Source organism: Protopterus annectens, chromosome 6.part0, assembly GCF_019279795.1.
Source record: "Protopterus annectens isolate FY-2018-M chromosome 6.part0, PAN1.0, whole genome shotgun sequence".
Lineage (NCBI taxonomy): Eukaryota > Metazoa > Chordata > Ceratodontiformes > Protopteridae > Protopterus > Protopterus annectens.
This window is the reverse complement of record NC_056737.1, coordinates 1,345,194,454-1,345,217,144: the sequence shown is the minus strand read 5'-3', so window position 1 is coordinate 1,345,217,144 and position 22,691 is coordinate 1,345,194,454. Positions and strand designations below refer to the sequence as shown.

The 22,691-nt window shown below is 41.7% G+C and overlaps 1 protein-coding gene and 1 non-coding gene across 3 annotated transcripts in view; one reads left to right on the top strand and one right to left on the bottom strand.

Annotated features, from left to right (window-relative positions):
* PDIA5 (protein disulfide isomerase family A member 5) overlaps positions 1–22,691 on the bottom strand; it is a 2,083,676-nt gene that overhangs the window by 529,506 nt on the left and 1,531,479 nt on the right. The gene's annotated exons all lie outside the window — the stretch shown is intronic.
* TRNAC-GCA lies at positions 10,117–10,188 on the top strand. Its single transcript has one exon. It is a non-coding gene; the product is annotated as a tRNA-Cys (tRNA).

The window sequence follows — 22,691 nt, the reverse complement described above, 5'->3', positions numbered from 1 at the left end:
TTTCTAATACAAAATGAAGATCCCAAGGAGTAGCCACCAATTTTCCTGGAGGCCTCTTATGCAAAACCCATTTCAAATACATTTTGACATGACACTCCATTGAAAGAGAAGGATTTAAAGGCAGACGTGGTGAAATGGTCGATAAAAGAACCTTGATGGAGGAATAAGAAAGGTTATAGGATAGTAACTCACACAAATGTTGTAAAATGAGAGAACAACTAGTCCTGAACGGGTGCTGGTTATGTTGTTGGCACCACTAGAAAACTTTTTCCATTTGCTAATATATGATTTTCTAGTGGCAGGCTTTTTTGACGCCATTACTACTTGCTGCACATCTTCAGAAAACAGGCGCCTAAAAGAAATTAAGACCCTATCATCCAGGCAGTCATCTGAAGATGACTGATGTTGGGGTGCATCAAACACCCCTCTTCTTGTGTGAGTAGTTCCAGTCTGAGATCAAGCTTGTGGTAATTGCCCCTTGCCATTTCAAAAAGAAGGCAGAACCATGGATTCCTGGGTCAGAACAGAGTCACCACAATGATCTTGGGGGATTTCTTCTGAATCTTCAGAAGTACCCTGGATAATAGTGGAAACGCATACAGAAATTTGCCTGTCCAAAGAAAAAGCATCAGTCTTCCCGGCCTTCTTGCATGGAATTCTGGAAGAGAATTTTGCCAGTTGATTGTTCAGAGAGGATGCAAATATGTCTACTAAAGGATTGATCAAATCATGGAAGACCCCCGATCTAGTTTCCATTCATGACTATCTGTATCTGTCCTGCTCAGCATATCTGCCACACAGTTTTGCTCTGGTGGAATGGAATGTAGGATGCCTGTAGAGTGAGACTGTGCTGTGAAGCTATATTGCAAGTTAACTTGGCGAGTCTGCAAAGGGGGGTACAACCTGGTTTCCACTTGCTTCTTCATGTACCACATGACTGTGGCATTGTCTGTAACCACTTGAAGACATCCTGGGGACAAAAGATGGTTCAGACATTTGAGTGTCTTGATCAAGGCAAGCATCTCCTTAAAATCTATGTGCTATTATTTGTCCTTGGTGTCCCACACCCCCTGCACTTTATTCCTCCTGAAACTGCTCCTGAGGCAAAGTCTGAAGCATCTGTGGTGATCTGACTGCTTTGGATCAGGGAGGGAGAATAGGAGACCTGCTGTCTCCACAAAAAATGTTTCTCTTCTGACAAACCACAGCACTGGGATATGAAGAGATAAAGGGCGCTGATGTTAAGACCAAAGAGATTTCAGATAGCACTCTATCTTTCTAATGTAGAGTCTTGCCAGGGGTAACATGAGAATCATAGCTGCCATGACACACACAATCCTGATGTATTTCCTCACAGTGACCAAATTCTGAACGGAAAACTTTAGAAAAAGATCTAACTAAAAGATCTATTTTTTCCTGTGGGAGAAAAGCTCTTTGAACTGAAGTATCTAGTTGACATAGCAGGAACACAATCCTGTGTGAGGGAGTCAAGAAAGACCTTTGAATATTCTCTTGGAATCCCAGCTTGTGCAAAGATCTTTCACCTAAAACAGAGATACCTGACACTTTGAAAAAGACTCTACAAAGATAAGTAAGTCATGTAAATATCGAAACATATAGATAACCTGAAGCTAAACACTTTGTGAACACTCTTGGTGCAGTGGATAGTCCAAAGGGTAAGGCAGCGAACTGATAATGTGATCCAGACATACAAAACCTTAAGACACATCTGAGGTTGGAATAAACAGAGAAGTGATATGCATCTTTTAAGTCTAGTTTTACCAGGAAACTTGAAAGAAGGAGAAGAGGTAACAGGTTGTGAAGTGTCACCATTTTGAATTGGGGCACTATCCCAAACAGGTTTAGGAAAGAAAGGAGCAGAACTGGTCTCCAAGCATTTTCCTCCTTTATCACTAGGAATATCCTTGAATAAAAACCCTTCTCCACCTGGGAAGGAGGAACTGCTTACATCACTCTTTGGAATAGCATGTGATGAAGAACATGTGAAAACAAAATAGTTTGATCTGGAGGATATGGATGATCCCCCCAAATGAGGAGCTTCCTGCCACTGCCATCTGTAACCTTGATGAATGATTTTCACTTACCATTTGCCTGAAACAATCAGTTGCTAAAGAGGAAAATGGAGATTTAGACTTTCTGGAAGAAAAAAAAGGTGGCCAGTGTGGGAGTAGGCCACAAGGTCTCTTGAACAGTCATTCAGACTTGTTGGACTGTGCTTGGTTATTGGAGGTTTGAGACTTATTTTTGGAACCTCCTTTCATTTCTTTCTTAAAAGTCTGTTTACTTGAATTCTGTTGAGACTGTTTATTCTGTGTTTTGCGAAAACTAGATGAGAAGAATGAAAACCCCTTGGACAATTTGGAAAAGGAGGGCGGAAAAATCTTAGATATTCCCTGGATTAGCATACCCCTTTTCAACACTTTTTGATCACTTCCGAAGCAGAGGGGCAAAACACAAAATCTCTATCCAAGGGAGAATTTAAGATCTTATTTTATCATCATCTGGACAATTCTGAGAATGCAGACATGCAAACCTTCTTAAAACAGTACCAGTGGCCATAGCCCTGCAAGTATCAACACAGTCATAGACGCACACACTGCAAACAATAAGTAGTAACCTGTGAAATAGAAGAAACCAAGTTATTTAAAACAGATTTTTTTCCTCACAATAAGAAATTGCAGATAAAACATTCCTCTTGCTTTCACAGTTTGTCAGGACAAACTAACTCATGAGCCTGACAATTCAAAATTCTGAAAACCAAAGTTGCAGAAGTATACATCTTTTTCCCATACCTATGAACAGTTTTCACATCCTTATCAGAAAGAGTAGGATTGGAATTAAATAAATGCTTAACAGAAGTGGTATCAATGAAGGCTACAGCTGCTTAGTCAGGTTTGGGAATACTGCATAAAATTTTAAAAGACAAAGAAACTTTATACGTCCTATCTGCCTTTTTAGGGGCTGATGACTGACTATCAAGAAAACTGCAGGCAGTAACACACATCCTCTGAAGTAGACAGAACAGGAGGAATGTGTGTAGGTTGTAAAAAAAAATCTTACTACAACTCAGTGTTCTCTCACTGAAAACACTGGCATATTCTAGCAATATTCTCAGAGAAAGAGAAACCCCAAAGGGAGAATCAGAAACTGAGCTCTTCTCTGAGTCCAAATCAAAAATCTGAGGGAAAAAAAATCATCCCTTCGTATTCTTGTTCAGATTCAGAACCTTGAATCTCTACAAGAAAAGACAAATCATTCTTTCTTTTACCAGAAACTACTTTACAAAAAGGATCAACAGACTGAATTAAACCCTGAGCTAGACCCAGTAAACTACTCCTTTCCAAAGAAATTTGAGGAGGAGTAGATACATGCTTAACTTTGTTTCTTTTTGACAGGAAAAACTGAGCCAACTGTGTTACTAATAGCAGCAGCTGCTTCCCCAGGGATGGGCAGAGCATTCTGACACAAAGAAATGTTTCCTATTCCCTCTCTCAGAACAGTTAAGAGTGGCTTTTCCTTGTTCACTGAGGTTACCTTAACAGTTGCAGAAGATGTGGGTGACCCCCGATCCATACTGGCTATAGGAACTATCTGGGGTGAAAAATGAGTGGTATGAGTTATAACAAATGCCCACTGCAGAGTCATCCACCTGCAGCTAAGGCCAATTGCTAGCCTGCTGTGGTGGCAAAGGCCGTTTGCTTAACTTTTTCTAACTGCAAAAAGGACCAACCATGGAACTGGTAGTCTGTTCCGTGGTCAAGTCAAAAATGGCTGCTTCTTTCCTAGGGAAGACAAGCAGCAAATGGTGGTAAAACTACCAATCCATAGAAGCAGTATTTTTTTTTTTTTGAACAGAAAAAATCAGCAAAAAGCACTTTAAAACACTATGCCAGTCCCACAAAGGAAAAATAAACACAGTTTTTCCAAAGAAAATGTTTTCAGTTAGTATACAGTACTTTTAAACTGACACAATAAACAAGTGTTCCTTTTAAAATTATGTTATAGTCTTGATACAGATCATTAAAAGACAACACTCCTAACTTTCCTAAAGAGGAAAGTAATAAAACTTGAATAAAATTTAAAAAAAAAAACGGACATTTTTTCCCCCAAAGGGAACTTATCTGGTCATCAAAGTAAATCACAAGCTAACAGTTGGTCCTTGAAAGCCTCAGAGGACCAGTAAAGCTCTGAAGGGTTTTGCGCCCAAACTTGTGTTTCGGTCAACTCAGCTCGAGCTGCTTGACAGGTTGGATTTGTGGAAGATGCCCTGAATTTTTGAAGCTGGCTGGGTGTTATATCCCTGTCAGGCTATAACCCATATAGCTAAGGCTAGTGCAGTGGTGATCAATATGACGAATATAGATCATTACAATTATAATCCCTTCTTCCACCCTCTACACCCTGAAATCCTTAGAGCAGCCACTCTGTTCTCAGTAAACCTCACTTTTTATATTTAACTTAGCTCTTACTACAAAAATGGTTCCTTTAGGTTTTAAGCACACACACACTAGTTATACCTCTCCCTGAAACACATGGGGGAGCATCAGCCTACCACCTTGTTGCCAACATTTGCCCACAAGAATAAATACTTGAAAAAATAACTTATAAACAGATATTAGAATATCTTTCTAAATAGGATATACTGACTGCAAAGCAATATTGTTTCTGTCACAATTACAGTAGCTTAACTCTGCTATACATGCTCACTTTATAACAACATTTATAACTATATGGATCAAGGTTTGTTCACTGGTGCAATATTTCTAGATCTAGTAAAAGCCCTCGAAATAATAATAAACAATTGCTAAATAAGCTTGCAGACTGCAGCTTCTCTTCAGAAGTTTTACAACTACCCATCCAATTGATCCTACACTATATGTGGAGCTTACGATTCCTCGGTAAATGAAAACATTTTCTGCAGAGTCTCACAGGGGTCTGTTCTTGAACCACTTCTATTCTCATTATTTATTAATAATCTCACTTGGAACCTCCCACCACCTGAGTGCATAGCAGGTGATGTAGTGTTCGTCAGGCATGGAAAACCAACTCTTGAAGTCCCTACTAAGTTGCAGTTCCATTTTGAAGTAGTTAGCTTCCAACCAATTAAATACCAACAAGAATGCTGTTTGGTACAGCGCAAAAGTTTAAATGTGCCCCTACCCTGTTATTACTGATCCCTCTTTTAACATTTAACCTACAACTACCTCTCTAAGATACTTAGGAACTGGGTTAGATCATTCTCTTTCTTTTACTCTTCATGTAGAGATCCAAGTTAAGAAAGTACTAGCCTCTGCAATATCCAGTCTCCTCACCCAAGAAGCAAGGCAATTCATAGCCATCAATGTACTCATTCTTAGGATCAAATATGGACTGACCCTTGTTGTAAATTCAGCTGCTAATACCACTTTATTGCAAACCACTGAAAATAAAATCTAGCTAATTATAGAAAACAACATTGCACTGCAATGAGGAATGGAAGACAGGTTACAGTTTCAACAAGAAAGGAGTTACCGCTTAACACTCTTATTTACAAGCACCTTAATGCTAGATACTGTCCACCTTTAAAGACCAGACTCTCTAATAATATGGATTGTAATTATACTCTTAGAAATACAGATGGGAATCAGTTAGCCAGACCTACTGACAAATATCAGACACTACTGTAAAAGCCTTCTTGAAAAATGCACCTTCCAGCAGGAACAAACTCCCAGATGAAAACAAAAAAAAAGACAAGTGAAAGGAGTCACTAGCTTCAATCTACAACTAAAAAAATTTGATAAAACAGCATGACTATAAGAGCTGGAGATGTGAGCTAGAAAGCACCTATACAGCTTGGAAGAATTATGCATTCCATATATTAGTTTAGCATTAATTTGATTCATTTCTTATCATATATAGAAATACTTAATTTGAATTGATCTGTAAACTAATTTGTTCCATCAGTAATGAAATCTACCTATCTGAAAATTCACAATGATCTGTTAATAAATGAAAATTCAGTACTGTGCTATATGCATAACCATGTTACTGCTTGCCTGTGTAAAATTTCTATATAAATGTAAATGAAAAATTAAATAGTTCTACATTCTAGTATGTGTTCAGATGTATTGTCTTGCATCTCTGGCCTGGATAGTGTCTGAAAAGGGACCTTGGACCAGTTCACCTATATGTTAACAAATACGAATTAATTAAATACCCTGAAACAGTAGAGAGAGTGCTATTTAATGTTACAGTCAAATTCAAGTCAGAATGACTTTTGAAAATTTCAGAAAATTCCAACATCTGTGAGATAGTCAGTTGGAAACAAAAGTACAGGTTTCAATTCTCTTTAGAGTAAAAAAAACTTCAAAAATATGAATATATAATACTGTTATGACTTAATGCCTTAAAATAAAGTGTATGTATATCTGTATAATGTACTTGCATTTGTTAACAGGGAAGGCCAGAATGGGCATGGAAGGAACCCCTTTTCAGCAGAAAACCAGGGAGAAAATCTCCAGACTTACAATATATGAAACACGGTCATAAAACATGAACATAAACACAAAACAATATATGAAACAATCATAAAACAAGTATTTAAATCTATGGCACTCATTCATGGTAATCTGTACATTGCAATCTTATTTACTTATTAAACAAAAATAAATACTGACAGAAACAACAGCATATACAGGTGAAACCATTTTCTAAACAATTACTGTTAGTGTATTTAAAGTAAGTATAGTTAATTCCAGTACAGTTAGAGTTACTCTGTATAGAAGTACTTGCCTAATGGATAGATTTAATTACTAAAGATTTTTATTGTGTATAATTTATATACACAGGAGACTCCTGATTATTCCACCAGGCTTACCTAATGCCATGATAGACAATGAGGTAAGTAAGGGAAGGCAAATGGAGGGGGACGTTGGGATTATCCTGGTGTGTTACAACGTAGCCATAAGTCTGTTAGGTGGATTTTCAATTGTGTTTTGAATGAAGAAAGGATGTCAGTGAGTCTTAGGTTTAGATGAGAGTTTTCCATATTCTGGAGATGTAGTTGCCATGAAGGGCTTCATCTGTTGAACTGTTAGCTTTGTGTATGCTTAAAAAGGATATGTATGTAGATCATGGACTTCTTATTGGTATGTATGTTATGAGGACATTTTTTAGACCGGGATACTTGTTTGGTTTATACACTACACTGAGTGCCATAAGCAGCTGGGTGTTACTGAGATAATGAGGTACTTCTAGCCATTTGAGATTTTGGAGGGCTACACACTGATGAAACCTATTGGGAAGGTTGCATGCAAACTCTGCAGTTTCATTGAAGCAGTGCTCTAGTTTAGCAGAAATGCTGGAGTTGGAGTGAAGATTAGCATACATGGGTGAGACAATGTATTGCTTGAAGTAGGAAGGCACAGGCTTTAGGCTTTTTTGTGCTGTCTTCAAGTCAGAAATCTATTGTCATGCAGTATAGGGTCCTGAGTTTCAGATGTCTTTTTACTGCTTGTATGTGCAAGTCAAATTTTAGGTTATGGTCAATGAGGAAGTTTGGGATGAGTAACTAGTTAGTTCTGGGGGTTGTTTAAGAAAATGACAGTTAGGTCTGGCTTAGTATCATTGTATAATTTGATCTTTTGAGGATTTAGCAGTAGTTGGGAGTTAAGAAAGGATTCAATGGAGGAAAATGATTTTTAATTGTTTTGGCTGCAATCTGCTAATTCTGCTGTACAGATCAGCATCAAGTTATCTGAAAACTGTAACATGGCATGATAAGAGTCTGCCTGAAGGTCAATTATAAAAATACCGAAAAATAAAAGCCCTAAGACTGAACCCTACTGTACTTTTATTGCAACTGACAGAAAGGAGGAGAGCTGCGACTCCCACTTGACAGTTCGGTGTCTGTTTAAAAGATAGCGAACTCAACTACTGTAGGACTGAGGTTGAGAGCTCTACCAGTTTTAGGCTTTGAAGGAGTATGCTGTGTGAGATGGTGTTGAATGCTTTTGAGCATACCTCTCAAATGTACAGACTTTTGTAGAATGTTCAGATTTGTGCCTCATATTTTTGGTCTGTTTTTCATAAAATTGTGGTTTCCTGGCAAATTATTAAAGACTGAAGTTTGAAAATAATGACATTTTGAGTTTCAGACTTCCCATCCTTCAGAAAATTCATAATGCAAAACCTGTTATTCTGTCAACTTTCTAAGTTTGTAATAGCAATATTTAAAACGTGTCCCTATTTTTGGGCCTTTGTCCCACTTTTGTATATGGCTTTGTCCAGATTTCTTTCTGTAAGAGATTGAGAGATATGCTTTTGAGGGATCTAAGAATAGAGCGTAGTCTAATTTATTATTGTTTCCACTGAGATTGACAGTATTCATGAAGTCCAGAAGTGATGTTGCAGTGCTCTGACTGGGTGAAGCCACAGTATGTAGGGTTAACATTTTCTTTAACAGATACTGGAGCAATTGTGCATGGACACATTTCTTACGGATTTATAAATGGGTAGAAGGATGGCACTTGGATAATAGCTGAACATTCCTTTAGGGTTGCCCACTTTATGTTGTGGCAGGTTGCAGAATATTTTCCAGATAGCAGGAATGTACCTGTTCTTGGATGGAACTGCTGCAAAAGAAAGGAAACTGGCTATGCTTTCACATGGAGTGACTGCAGCAAGAGATGCAAGTTTAATTTTTAGAGCAGTTTTTTGTCTGTGGGGATTGGTTTTAGGGTGAAACTGGTATTTTGGGGGAGTTGGGTACAGGTTGTTGATCACGTAGTTGGTGCTGTTACTAGTAATGAGGTTGCTGGTGGTTTAGATAAAGTAGGTATTGAAGCCAATGGCACCAGTTTCAGGAGGGAGGGAGTCTGCTCTTTGGTCCTACCTGTGTGATGCAATTTATTCAATGATTTACACAATAAATTTGTTTGGGTTTGTATTTTGTAGCATAGGAAGTATTTTTTGTCTTCAGTTACTTTCTTTTAGTTAGATTTCAAAGCTGTTTGGCAGTTTGGTGACTCTGCTGTTTTTTATGTTTTAACCATGTTGACAAGGCCTATTCCTCATCCATTTTTTTTGTCTGAATGCCTAAGCCATGGGGCATGGTTTATTTTCACTCCTGTGCCACTTTGTTTAGAATACTAAGAAATGTTTGGTTACACTGTAATGTTGCTTCATCAAGTGGAATATATTTAAGGGGATTCTAGTTACACAATTTTAAAGTTATTTGTCACTTTTCCTACATTCATGGTTGTTTTACTATTGTAAGACCTCCTTCTGTGATTTCACCATAATTACTTTACGGTTTGTGAAAATTTTTCCACATTTTACTGTTATTTTTCCATGTGAAATGCTCCACCTCCAAGGAACTCTCTGTAGAATGCCTTCCAACCTTTGATGTCACATAAGACATTCCACTAAGGCTGTCAGTTCAGTACATAAAAGCAATTCTGAAAAAATGGTATTTTTTTCTAGTAACAGCAGTGGCATCCCAGTTGTTCATTTCATTTTTGATGTTGGAGTTCTAAATGTTTACAAAGATGACCCTTACTTGAGTTTACCAGAAACTTCAGACAACAGTGATGTTGATGAGGCTGTGTTGCTTTCTCCATATCATACCAAAAGACATTTGGGAAATCACGAACAGTAAGGCAGAGCCAGACTTGGCTATAGGCCAACTAGGCGGCCGCCTAGGGCACCGCTCTAGCAGGGGCACTTTTTCAGTGTTTATTTGGTGTAGGCAGACCAGGATGGGGGCATTGGGTGGTGTGGTGGTGGGCACTGTGGAGCCCTTTTGCCTAGGGCACCAGTTGACCTAAGGCTGCTATTGCAGTAAGGGTTCTACAACCTCCGCTAGTATGTAATGAATTTCTTTTGTCTCTGCTTATTAAATGAAATGTATATAATTGAAATAGGTGAATGTATTAATTTCATTTTGTAGTAGGGATTGGAGGTTGACATAATGGTTAAGATGTTTACCTTACAGACACAAGGTGCAGGGTTTGATTCTCACATGGGGTAACTGGCTAGGCTTAAAAAATGGCCCACAAGGGCAGTTAGCCTAGAGCTAACCTATTAAAAACAGAATGCTGTCATTTTTAGTCAAATGGGGGTATAGCTCAGTGGTAGAGCATTTGACTGCAGATCAAGAGGTCCCTGATTTAAATCCGGGTGCCCCCTGCAAGGGTGGCTTTTTCCACACATAGGCCTTGTTTGGGGTTGGGAGAGTGGCCTAATGGTTAAGATGTTTGCCTTACAAACACAAGGTGCAGGGTTTGAGTCTCACAAGGGATAACTGGCTAAGCTTAAAATGTCTCACAAGGGCAGTTAGCTTAGTACTAAGCTATGAACCTAGTTGCACTTACTGATATCACCATTGTTCAAGGGTAACGTAGGGAAGAAGTCAGTAAACAGTATGGATCTGCTTGAAAATTAGCTACGAATATGAAATACATACAGAATACTGTAATAATCCTAGTAATAGATCCAGTGCCTCATACAAGCACACGCACACACACACACATGTTCTTGGACAAGGGAATGCAATTTGGTGCATTACTAAAAAGCTTTTTATGTAATGTGAACTTTTTTAAAAATTTCTGAAGAAATAGCAGTACGAAACATAGCTAGTTAGATTACAAAACTGAATATGAGTGTGTTTTTTTATCCTGCCACAGCTGAAGCCCAGGAAAATATGAGCAAATCTCTGAAAAAAAGCCTGCCATTCTTCAACATTGTCGGCTCTACTCTAGCACCATTTAACAATAAGACAAGAGGGGATGGAGTTTCAAAGAAAAAAGTTCAGGAATGCCAAAAGTAGCTCTGCCCTGACAAATTCAGTTAGGAATTAAATAATTCCACTAAGAAAACACAACAGTTACTTTTATGCTAAATAATAATGCCATCGCAACTCACTCAAAGCAAAACAGGGAACACCAAGTGTGACAAATTACTTCATTGCTCACTAGAAAAGCAGCAGTAGTGCATTTCTGTGTGAAAATGATATTTCCTTCTTTCAATATGTCAAAGTATACAAACTTGACATTTAAAATTGCTTTTTCTTCATTAAAACTAAATATGTAGCTGACCTTTTTCCCTTGAGGGTAGGAACTAATCTAATGGTGTTTTACAGACAATTAATCTGCTTATGTTCTCTGAAAATTACATGAAAATGCTGAACTACTTAACAGATAAGGCCCTTTACATATACACAAAAAACAAAAATAGTCAGTAATCCATGGACAGTCCACTGGAAAAAAAGGTTAGTAATCATGGGATTAAGATTAGTCTCAGTTTAAAAGATAACCAACCAGCTTTTCAAAGGCAATGACTGAAAGAACTGCTGCTATAAAGAACTTAATGTCTGCAGTGCACAAGTTTGTCATCCCACGAGGCTGACATTTACTTTTAGTAAATTAGTAAACACATTCAATGGCAATCCATTGCACTGTGATAGAACTATGAAATATCCTAGAAGGCACAACGACCTTCCTAGAGGCATATAATTCAATGGTTTAGCATATAATTCAATGGCGAACATATTCGGCACGTCATTTATTCATTCATATTTGAAATGTAAAAACAGCACAAGGGCCGCAATCTACATCTTTTGGATATGTAAACTAATCCACTGTTTCTAAGAAACCATTAATTAAATATTTAATTTACCCTTTCTTGACTGGGTTAGTCCAAGTAGGCCAGTGGCCTCTTTTCAGTGGAGGCCCATGGTGGCATTCTTACTAACTATGCAAATTTTTGCCAGGACACTGTGGAAATTCCGATACTCTTTGTTTTAATTGCCATAGGATCTGTAACCTCCATTACAGCTACTGCCAACCCAGGCAGATGGGAATCACAGTTTAACAACTCTTTGAAAAGACATGACAGCACACTCAGGAGTGTAGCATACCCTTAATGCTAGAAAATAAACCCAGCCATCTGCAATGGGAATAGAACCTACAGCCTTTTGATCTTACATCATCAAAGATGAATGTGCTATATCTCTTTAGTCACTGGCACTTCTACTAAGACCCAAATGGACTCTACGTTGGACTTTCCTACATCTGAAACCAAAGGGTGTGACTTTTAGTAATCATGTGACTTGTCCTTGTCATAAAATGATTCAGTGCCAGGGTTTGGAATACTAAAACTAACTGATATGGCAAACTGCTTCTCTTTAATAATGCTGGATTACCACTCACATAAAATTACTGTGAAGAGATAAAATTAGAAGTTATGTACCTACCATAACGTTCCATGTTAGTTGTCTTCTCTCGCCTTCTTTCTTGCTGGATGGGTTCGGAGCCGATCCTCGGCTCCGACTCGGCACTTGCTTTAGCTCGAGAACTCCTTTTACCAGCTCGAGGCAACCCTATATCCCATGATGCAAGGCTGAACTACCTCAGATCTCGTTTGGCAGCTAACTGACCCTGCTAAAGACTATCCTAATATAATTAGGAACCATGGTTCCTAAAAGAAGTCCTCATAACAATGCTCCAGAGGAAGCAATCTAATAGGAACTCTCCAAGATCTGTCCAGGCCAGGGGAAGGAGGGAGGACGCAAGAAAGAAGGCAGAGAAGACAACTAACATGGAACGTTATGGTAGGTACATAACTTCTAAATGTTAAGTTGTCAATCTCGCCTTCATTCTTGCTGGATGGGACCGCGTCCCTAGCACCTGTAGGTGGCTCAATGGAACAGACTCTTGAGAACTGTGGAACCAAAACTGGCCCTATCTCTGGAGGCCAAATCCAACTTGTAATGAGACACAAAGGTATGAGGCGTGGCCCAAGTAGCTGCTGCACAAATAGTGTCAATGGGAAGTCTATCCTGAAAGGCTACCGAAGTGGATAGACTCCTGGTCGAATGTGCTTTTGGCTTAGAAGATAGTTGTTTGCCCCTTAGAGAGTACACATAGGAAATGGTGGAAGTCAACCATCTAGATAAGGTCACTTTAGAAACTGGAAGACCTAACCTGTTTTCTGCATAGGAGACAAACAATTGGTCTGATTTTCTAATTTGTTTAGTCCTATGCAAGTAGTACCTGAGCTGACGATGAACATCCAAAAATGCAGCTTCTGTTCAGCTCTGTCAGAATAGTTAGGAAAGAAAACTGGTAGATCAATAGATTGGTTAATATTGGTTTGAGATACAACCTTGGGAAGAAAGGAAGGGTTAGTTCTAAGCGAAACCCTATCCTTATGAAAAACCAGATAAGGAGAACGAATACAGAGGGCCTGAATCTCAGAAACTCTTCTTGCAGAAGTAACAGCCAGCAAAAATATAGTTTTCCACGTCAATAACTTTAAAGAACACGTAGCAGACGGTTCGAAGGAGGTAGAATTAGGGATGCCAACATTAAGTTTAGATCCCATTGTGGAGGAGGATGTTTCACAGGGGGTTTTAGGAGAAAACTCCTCTTAAAAAGGCCTTGCATAACCTATGAGACATGATGTTATTGTCATGCAAGCCAACATGATACTTGGAAATAGCAGCCAGTTGAACTTTGACTGTAGATGACGAAGATCCTGAATGAAAAACCTCCGCCAGGAAATCCAAAACAGAATGTACAGGAGCGTAAAAGGATCAATATTTCTGGCGTTTGCCCAAAAAAACGCCGCCACTTGCTAGCATAAATAGTTCTAGTGGACGACTTTAAAGAAGACACTAAAATGTCTCTGACTGAGTCAGAAATCATTGGTAGCCTGGCTAGGGAAGGAAGTGGAGCAACCAAGCAGTGAGGTTGAGAGAATGAATGGCCCGGTGCTGCTGACCCGACTGGTGGATCAAAAGATCCGGAACTGGGTCCAGATGCCAGGGCTGCACCAGAAGATGATGATGTAGAGACGGAAACCAAATTTGTCGAGGCCAATATGGAGCAATGAGGATCAATTTGGCTCTCAAAACGGTGGCTTTCTGAATGACTTGTGGAATCAATGGAAAGGGAGGAAAAGCATAAAGAAGTCGCCGAGGCCAATCCTGGGTTAGAGAGTCTCTCAATGGTTGGCCTGGAAGGGGAAAAAGTGTGAAGTAATCTGGGCACTTGCTGTTTTGAGGGTAGCGAAAAGATCGCAACAAGGGTGCCCCACTTCAGAAAAATCTGATCCACTACAGATTGATTGAGAGACCACCGTGAGGCATCAGAATAGATCTGCTTAGCCTGTCCGCCAATAGGTTGGACCTGCCGGGATGTGCGTTGCTATCAGAAACCGTTGAGAAGAGATCGCCCATTGCCAAAGTCTGACAGCTTCGACATAAGGGATAGGACCTGGTTCCGCCCTGTTTGTTGATGTACCAGACCACGGACATGTTGTCCGTCTGTACTGCAATAGTCCCGTGGGAAGAAAGTCGCCGAGGGCTTGCAACGTCAAAAGCACTGCTCTCATCTCCAGGACATTTATGTGCAGGTGGTATTCTATGGGTTGCCACGTCCCGTGGACCATCCTGCCCTGATAATGCCCCCCCCACCCGATCAGGGAGGCATCCGTGGTGACTGTGGCAACTGGAGGAGGGGGAACAAAGGGTCGGCCCTGATGAAGAAGAGGGGAAGATATCCACCATCGTAGATGAGCCCTGCACGACTGTGTTACCAAGATTTCGTGTCTCATGGGCAGATCGTGGTACGACCACTGCATGAATAACATCCACTGCAGGAGACGCATGTGGAAGCGAGCCAGTGGAAGAAGAACAATGGCCGCAGCCATTAGGCCTAGAACTTTCAAGACCAACCTGGCTTTGATCTTGTTGCTTAGTAACAGAAGCTGAACAAATTTCTGGATGTCCAGAATCCTTTGATCTGTTAGCCTGGCTAACATTTTGACGGTATTTAACTCTGCGCCTATAAAGGTGATAGATTGGCAAGGCAGCAGAGAGGATTCTTGAAATTTACCGAAATTCCTAGTCTCTTGCAAAGCTGTAGGGTGTAGTCTCTGGACCGAAGAAGCTGATGCTTGGAGGTGGCGGAGAGGAGCCAGTCGTCCAAATAAGGAAACACCTGGAATCCTCGACGTCTCAGGTGAGCTGTGACCACTGCCATGCATTTGGTGAACACTCTGGGGCTGAAGTGAGGCCAAAGGGCAGTGCTCTGAATTGGTAATGACTGGCTCCCAGCCGAAAGCGGAGAAACCTTCTGGAGCATCTGTGAATCTTTATGTGATAGTACGCATCTTGAAGGTCTATAGAGCACATCCAGTTGTCCTTGCCCAGAAAGGGCAGAATGGATTGCAGCGTGACCATCCGAATCTTGCCTTTTTGACAGACTTGTTTAGTCTGCTTAGGTCTAGTATTGGTCTCCAATCTCCCGTCCTTTGGGGACCAAAAAGAATCTTGAGTAGAAGCCGGATCCTACTTGGTCTGCCGGCACTGTCTGGATGGCTCTTTTTTCCAGGAGTTTTGAAACTTCCTGTCTTGCCAAATCCCTTTGACCGGGTGAGATGTCTGGAAGGGATTGTAGAGGTACGGGAAACCTTTCAAAGGGAATTTTGTAACCCTCGGATATGATCGACTGTACCCACTTCTCTTGGGATAGGGATTGCCAGGCTACTGGGTACAGCGAAATTCTTCCCCCGACTGCCTCCAAGGGTGGACAGTCGGGCAACACCTCAGGGATGCTGAAAGGGCTTCTCAGGAAGAGACTCCCTGTTGCCCTGGTTCTGAGGACCCCCTGCCTCTAGGGCGGCCTATTATTGTTACCCCTCTGCCTCTGGGGTAAACTGACCACGTGTGTCCGGTGTAGCTCCTTGGGCTTTACCGTACCACATCTTCCCCCCTTTCTGACCCTTGGGGTATGGTCTAGAAGGAGTGGAAAACTGGACTCCAACGGCAGAAAGAGTTTTACCGTCCTGCTCACATCTGGTCAAAGTATCCTTCACCTGAGGCCCGAACAAAGCCGAACCGTCAAAGGGGGTGTTGGTGAAGGACGCCTTAAAGGGGTCCGCAAAATTACACAGCCGCATCCAGGCTTGTCGTTCAAGAGCAACCCCTGTGCCTGCGGCCCTGCTCGCTCCATCGGCTGCATAAGATATGAGCCGCATAGAGGAGTTAGATATGGAATTCAGGATAGCAAGCTGTGAGGCAATCTTTTCCTGAGCCCCAGCAGCAGAAGGATCCTGGACAACTTCTCCCAGTTCCTTGAGAATATCTCGTTGAAGCCTGGTGAAGTGACAAAGGTAATTCAGCGAACGCATAGCAAAGGTCGCTGAAGAAAACATCCGCTTTCCATACCTGTCCATGGTCCTAGAATCCTTATTAGGAGGATGGACAGGCACTGAAGGATCCGCCAGTTCCTTCTTAGTGGCCGCCGCCACCACCATAGCATCCACAGAGACACCTTTGGACAAGAACTGTTTCTCCGAAGGGGCCGTGATGAACTTGGATGGTCTCCTGGGGACAGGTTCCACAGAATCTGGAGCCGCCCACGCCTTCCGAGCCACTACCTGCATGAGTGGGTCGAAAGGCGGAGACACCCAGGAGGTGGAGGGTCGGGATCCAAAAGCCTCCAGGTATACCGACTCATCCTCGGAGGGGTCAATGGAGGGCCAATTCCCCCTCTGTTTGAGGAGCTCAAGGATGTCTGAAAAGGAGACATCCTCAGAGGGGGACCGTGGGGAACCCTCCGACTCATCTAAGTCGGTATCAGATGTAGTAGACTCAGGGTAGTCTGTGTGTTTCCTCTTACCCGTCCTCTTCCGAGGGGGTTCCCCTGCAGGATCAGGAGAAACCTCGGAAGAGGAGGAAATTCCCAGTGGGGAAACCTGGGGCGATGGATCCCTGGGCCTGAGAGCAAGAGGCTGGCAAGAGGCATCTGCAGGCACTGATGAGGGAGGAGCTAGAGGGATAGACCGTTGACCAGGCTCAGAGGCCAGGACACTCCTCATCACCTCAAAGGCTCCTCTCCCTGGAGACCGGAACACACCCGCTCCGAAGAAACGGGAATGGTCGGCTCCAAGGAGAGAGAAGGCTCCGAGGCCGATGTCGGCGCCGAGCTTACCAAAGCCGAAGCCTGAGAGGGAGAGCGGGGTCGGACAAGGGTCCGATGCCACTAGCCCCTCGGAGCCGACAGTGGAAACCCGACGACCGGATCCCTCCAAGGAAGGTCTCAAGGAGGAGATCGAGCCGAAGACGACGGAGCCGAAGGATGTATCGGCTCCGCATCGAAACAGTCGCTGTCCCAAGAAGCTCCGCCCGAACTCTGGTGTGGAGTCGGAGGAGGAATCTCAAGAATCGGGCTATAGCCAAGTCTGTTGAGACGGGCTATGGAGCATTTGGGCCAGTGCCTGAGACTTCAACAGCCTGCTTACCACCCTCTCCAAATCGTGGTCAGACAGCCTGGAAGATCTCAAGATCGGCTCCGATGGCTCCGCTCCGACAAAAGAGGAGACCCGGAGCCGAGTGAATACTTAGTATAGAAGGGGACCGGGATCTCTTACGGTCGAAGCCATCGGAGCCGAAGTCCCTTGAACCCCAGATGGAGCCGAGGATATCTCGGCCCGATGCTGGATAAAGTGTCGGCTCCAGCCGAGCCGACAAGGCCACAGTAGTCAGGGTATCGGAGCCGGTCGGCACCGAACCCACTACTCTAACAGAAGAAGTATCGACTCCAGCCGGAGCCGATATCTGCTCCGACGGAGCCGGAGCCACCGGAGGAGGCTTGGACACTGTAGCCTGAACCTTCGGTGGCTTAAGAGGTTTTCCTGCCCCTGACTTAGGAGGAGAACCTTCAGGTTTAAGTAAACCTCGGAGGATTAATTTGTTCCTCCTTTCCTGCAGGACTCTCTGGCTAAAAGCATGGCACAACGCATAGGAGTCCTGCAGGTGCAAAGGCCCCAGGCAATAAACACAAGAAGTGTGACCATCTGTCAGAGACATTGTCTGACAGCACTGGTCACACTTCTTGAAGCCTGAGACCTTGCCTTCTTTTGACATCCTAGAAGGGAAACACAAACAGTCCCCACAAACACACCAATTAATTCCTTACACAGACACACAGGAAGGCTTGGGGAACTAGGCCTGACTAAAACTTTAAACAGAAAACTATTTATAAAAGTTTAAAAGGAAGGGAATAGGGTGGGCTGTAATCAAGTACAGGCTAAACTAACACTAAGGGAAAAAATAAACCCCTAACTAAACTTTTTCTTCTTTTACAAGAAAAAACTTACCTCAGCTGGCAAAGGAGACCTCTTTCGCTAAGCGGCAAACGAGATCTGAGGTAGTTCCGCCTTGCATCATGGGATATAGGGTTGCCTCGAGCTGGTAAAAGGAGTTCTCGAGCTAAAGCAAGTGCCGAGTCGGAGCCGAGGATCGGCTCCGAACCCATCCAGCAAGAATGAAGGCGAGATTGACAACTTAACATCATTACATTTGGACAAAAAAGAACTACAGAGTTTAACCAATTGTGGCTTATCCTGAAAATGATTTACAAGTTATCACTGACCCCCTTAACCTGTCTTCAGTATATTCAATATGACAGCAGAGCATTATCACATTCTGCCATGGGAATGCAGCCAGACCCTACCACTTGCATTAATATGTCTTCTGTAAATATCTCTTAAACTGCGACCTCCAGAATGTGTAGCAAACGGGCAAAATGTGGAACACTTACCAATAGCTTACTAACAAGATCAAGTAGGGCACTTACAGGAAGGTCCAATGTATTTCTTTGTAGTTATAAAACTTTTCTTGGATAAATTAATTTGATTTAGTAATATTTACCATAGATAACAGTTAAAATAATTCTTAACACTGAACATGTGACAAACCCTTTCCTTGTGGAAATGCGAAGAACATGAACTTTAAGACTCAAAACGAGTAAAACACAAAGCATTCTTCTGCAACCTGCACTATTTATGAGGCATTTGACAAGTCCTGTCCCACATTTATGTAATAAACTGTTTTAGTTTGCTTTATCTTCAACACCTTTTGTAGTTATAGACATTTATCTTATTTCTCAAAGATGGGAAGAGTTAATTGTGCAAAAATAAGTTTTAATAATTACTTGTTAAGCATGGGAAAATAGTATAGGGTGACAGAGTTGTACAAGTTGTAAACAATGGAACATACCAGGCCTAATGGAGATTTTTTAGCACTTTATGCAGTTCCTTATATTAGACTGCCATCCCATGACTATTTCAGTAGGAATGAATCTGCTGATTGTTGTTGTTGTGTCTTTCGGCTTTCCCCGGTTAGGGGTCGCCACAGCAGAACTCCGGTCCGCTAATGATTGGTAGTTGATTTTTATGTGCCAAGTTACCAGCCCTGACGCACAACCTTCAACGAAGGTACGCCCTATTCATGCATGTCTCCACGCAGAAGACGCTCTAGCTGAGAATCGAACTGGACAGCGTCTTACTGTGAGGCAACAACACTACCGCATGAATCTGCTGATACTTGTGGCATTAGAAGTACTGCTGATTAGTGATTTAAACATACTTTATGTATCATTTTACAGAATGTAGCTACAATTTTACTCTTCTATGGAATAAACCATGAACAAGTTGTATTGTTCACTGACTTGAAACAAACAAAATCCTGAATGGATCTTGGAACTCTAACTGGCAAATACACATTTTTAAATTTAAACATTCAGAAGAAAGGACAATGCAGGCTCCCATGCTAATAACAAAGATGCATGTACATAAAAAAATGGGCTGTGCATGCAATAGCTATGTCAGATCTAAGCCATAATTAAAATCGTTAAATGGTTACACTTAAATTGAGTAAATAGAACTGCACTATTTAGAGTTGGTTTATTTGATTTGAAACAGTCATACAAACTTTCAAGAACTCAGCCTTTTCCATACACCCTAGCATCTTGGTGGCTCTTCAGAATTTTCCACCTCTGAATTACTACGACTACTTTTTAGTTCTTATATAAAGTCACACTTTACTTTTTGGCATTTCTTCCTGTCTTAATATGTGATATCAGGTTTCACACAGTTCATCAATTTACTGTTTTGCAGAAAAAAGGAATCTGACAGTTCGTTTCACTGATTTAATTTTTTTTTTCTGTTAAGAAGTATGTGTTTTTGGTTTTGCTAGTGGAGTGCTTGTGAGGTAGTTTTGGTTTTGTTAGATTTTGTGGGATGTGTAATTATGTCTGTTTTATCTACTGTAGGTTTATTTGACTGGTGTGAGCGCTTGTTACTGAGTGGAAAGTGTTTTGTACACTTTCATGGTTATTGCAATATTATAACAGTAAAACCATGTAAGGCGATTTATACTTAATCCAAATGTGTGATATCTAAGTATATTTCCAAAAGCAAGGGTGTTCATAGTTTCATAGATTAATACTAGGCTAACGACAACATGAGATTTTATATGCATCCCAATCTAAACTGTGTCCCTTTGTATCCAAGGCATTTATTAGGAGGGGGTATATGTTGGTTAGGAAGTTTCTAATGGTTATGTGGGGGACGTGTTAATTTAGGCATAGTAACTGCCTAACTCTAACAGAGACGTATGGACCAGACCCGGGGTGAATTTCCAATCCATCCATTGGTAAAGGTTATGCTTAAAAAGGGTCAGAGAGGGACTCTGCTTCGCATGAATGGGGAGCCTGTTTCAGAGTGTGGAGATTCTCTGAGAAATGTATCTGCCTCTCCAGTATGTTCTATTCATGTTACAAGCAACATATAAATCCTTGGATCTAGTGAATCTGATGTTGTTTGTTTTGCGCTTGTGCAATAGGTCCACCAGCAATGGATTCGAGGATGCTCAGTAAACCTGTAGGAGACTGAATATAGAAATAGGGCATTAAGGCAATCTACACAGGAGAAAGTATTTGTACCCCAGACTCTTTTGATGAGAAACATTTGTTGGTGCTCCATCTTTTGCACGTGTCTGGTCAAGTACATGCCAAAGTGGACATTACACTCAATGATGGGTCTGATATAAGCCAAATAGAGTGGCTCTATGACTTCCTTGGACCTGGATATCATGTCCTTACTTATAAAGGTGGGCAACATAGAATGATTTTCTTACTACCTTGACTAGATTACTGTTTACATATGCTCCCAGATCCCTGACTAATAAAGCAAACTCTTAGTGGTGTCTTATCAATGGAGTAATAAGCCTGGGTGGCGGTTTTCCCAAAAGGACGTACATTGCATTGGCACTGAGTTTTAATCTGTGACTATGGAACCAATCATTTGTCTGTATGAGACCCTTTTACAAAATGTTTGTACTGCCGGGGGGAATCAGTGCGGATGGCACAGTGGTGCAGCGGTTAACATTGTCGCCTCACAGCAAGAGGCTCTCAGATTTGATTCTCGGCTGGGGTGCCTTCTGTGCAGAGTCTGCATGTTCACCCTGTGCTTGTGTGGGTTTCTTCCAGGTGCTTCGGTTTCCTCCCATGACACAAAGACATATGCCTGGAGCGTTTCTCCCTGGGCCTCTGCTGAAAACTGGTCATTCCAAGTTGGACTTTCCCAGTAAACAAATGTTAAATTAAATTAAATTAAATAAATAAAAATAAATCATTTTGGAGTCATCTGTGAACTTGGTCAGTGACAGGTCTTTGACATTAGCCTTGACCTCTGAGAAGTAGATGCTAAATAGGAGCACGCCCAGTACAGTGTCCTGAGGTACACTGCTGGTGAAAGGTCTTTTAGTGGATGTGGTTTCAGCAATCCTGACTTTTTGGGTCCTGCCTGTGAGCCAGCTGGCAATACTGCAAGTTATTTAGGGGTTTCTGCTCAGTTCGCTAAGTTTGACTACTATCCTGAGTGGGTTTCTGCTCAGTTTGCTAAGTTTGACTACCATACCTAAGTGGGGTATTGCATCAAAAGCCTTGGCGAGATCCAGGTAGGCATTATGTACAGTTTTCCCCTCATTCTTTGCCCTTGATAACCTTCTCAAAGAAGTCTACCAGGTTTAGTAGGCATGATCACCTACTGACAAAGCCAAAGTAGGTTGGGTTCAGTGTCTGAAGGTTGCCTATGTCTTTGTTGATCATTTCCATGATAATTATTTCCATGGCTTTGCATATTAGACTAGTCAGACTAATAAGTCTGTAGTTTCCAGAGTGTGTTGTTGGTCCACCCTTGTGAAGTGAGAGAACTTTTGCAGTCCTCCATTCTCATGGTACAAAACCTGTTTTGATGCTATAGTTGAAAAGTGACTCAAGTGGTCCTGATAAGTCATATTTCCAGCTATTCAGGAGGCATCATAGAATATTAGCAGAGCCCACTGAGGCTGTATTTTTGCTCTTAGCAACCTCTGCCAGGACCTTCTCCCTGTTAATAGTTGGGGGAGGGGTTGTGCTAGTAGGTATTTCATGTGGCGAGGCACAGAGGTGATGAGGTGAGGTTTGAGCTGAATTTGTCAGCCAGCATATGCTACGTCACTCTGCTCACTGAAGGTGGCACCAATGGCCTCCAGTTTGGTACACTGCTGTATGCTTCCTTTGTGGTTTCAGACATAGCTGTAGAAGGCCTCATGGCTGTCTTTAGCCAGTGAGGCTATTTTGGCCTCATAACTGGCTTTGTTGAACTTAATTAGTCCCCTTATTTCCTTTTTAGTTGCGTTAGAAGTCTCTTATCATTACAAGAGACCCTCTTACTGATTTTAGTCCTCACTTTTTTTCCTTTTGTTACATAATCTTTTAAGACTTGGGTTCCACCAATGTGGTTTGTTTTGGGTTTACTTCTATTCAGCCATTTACATGGTTGTACAGCGTCTCTGTGAA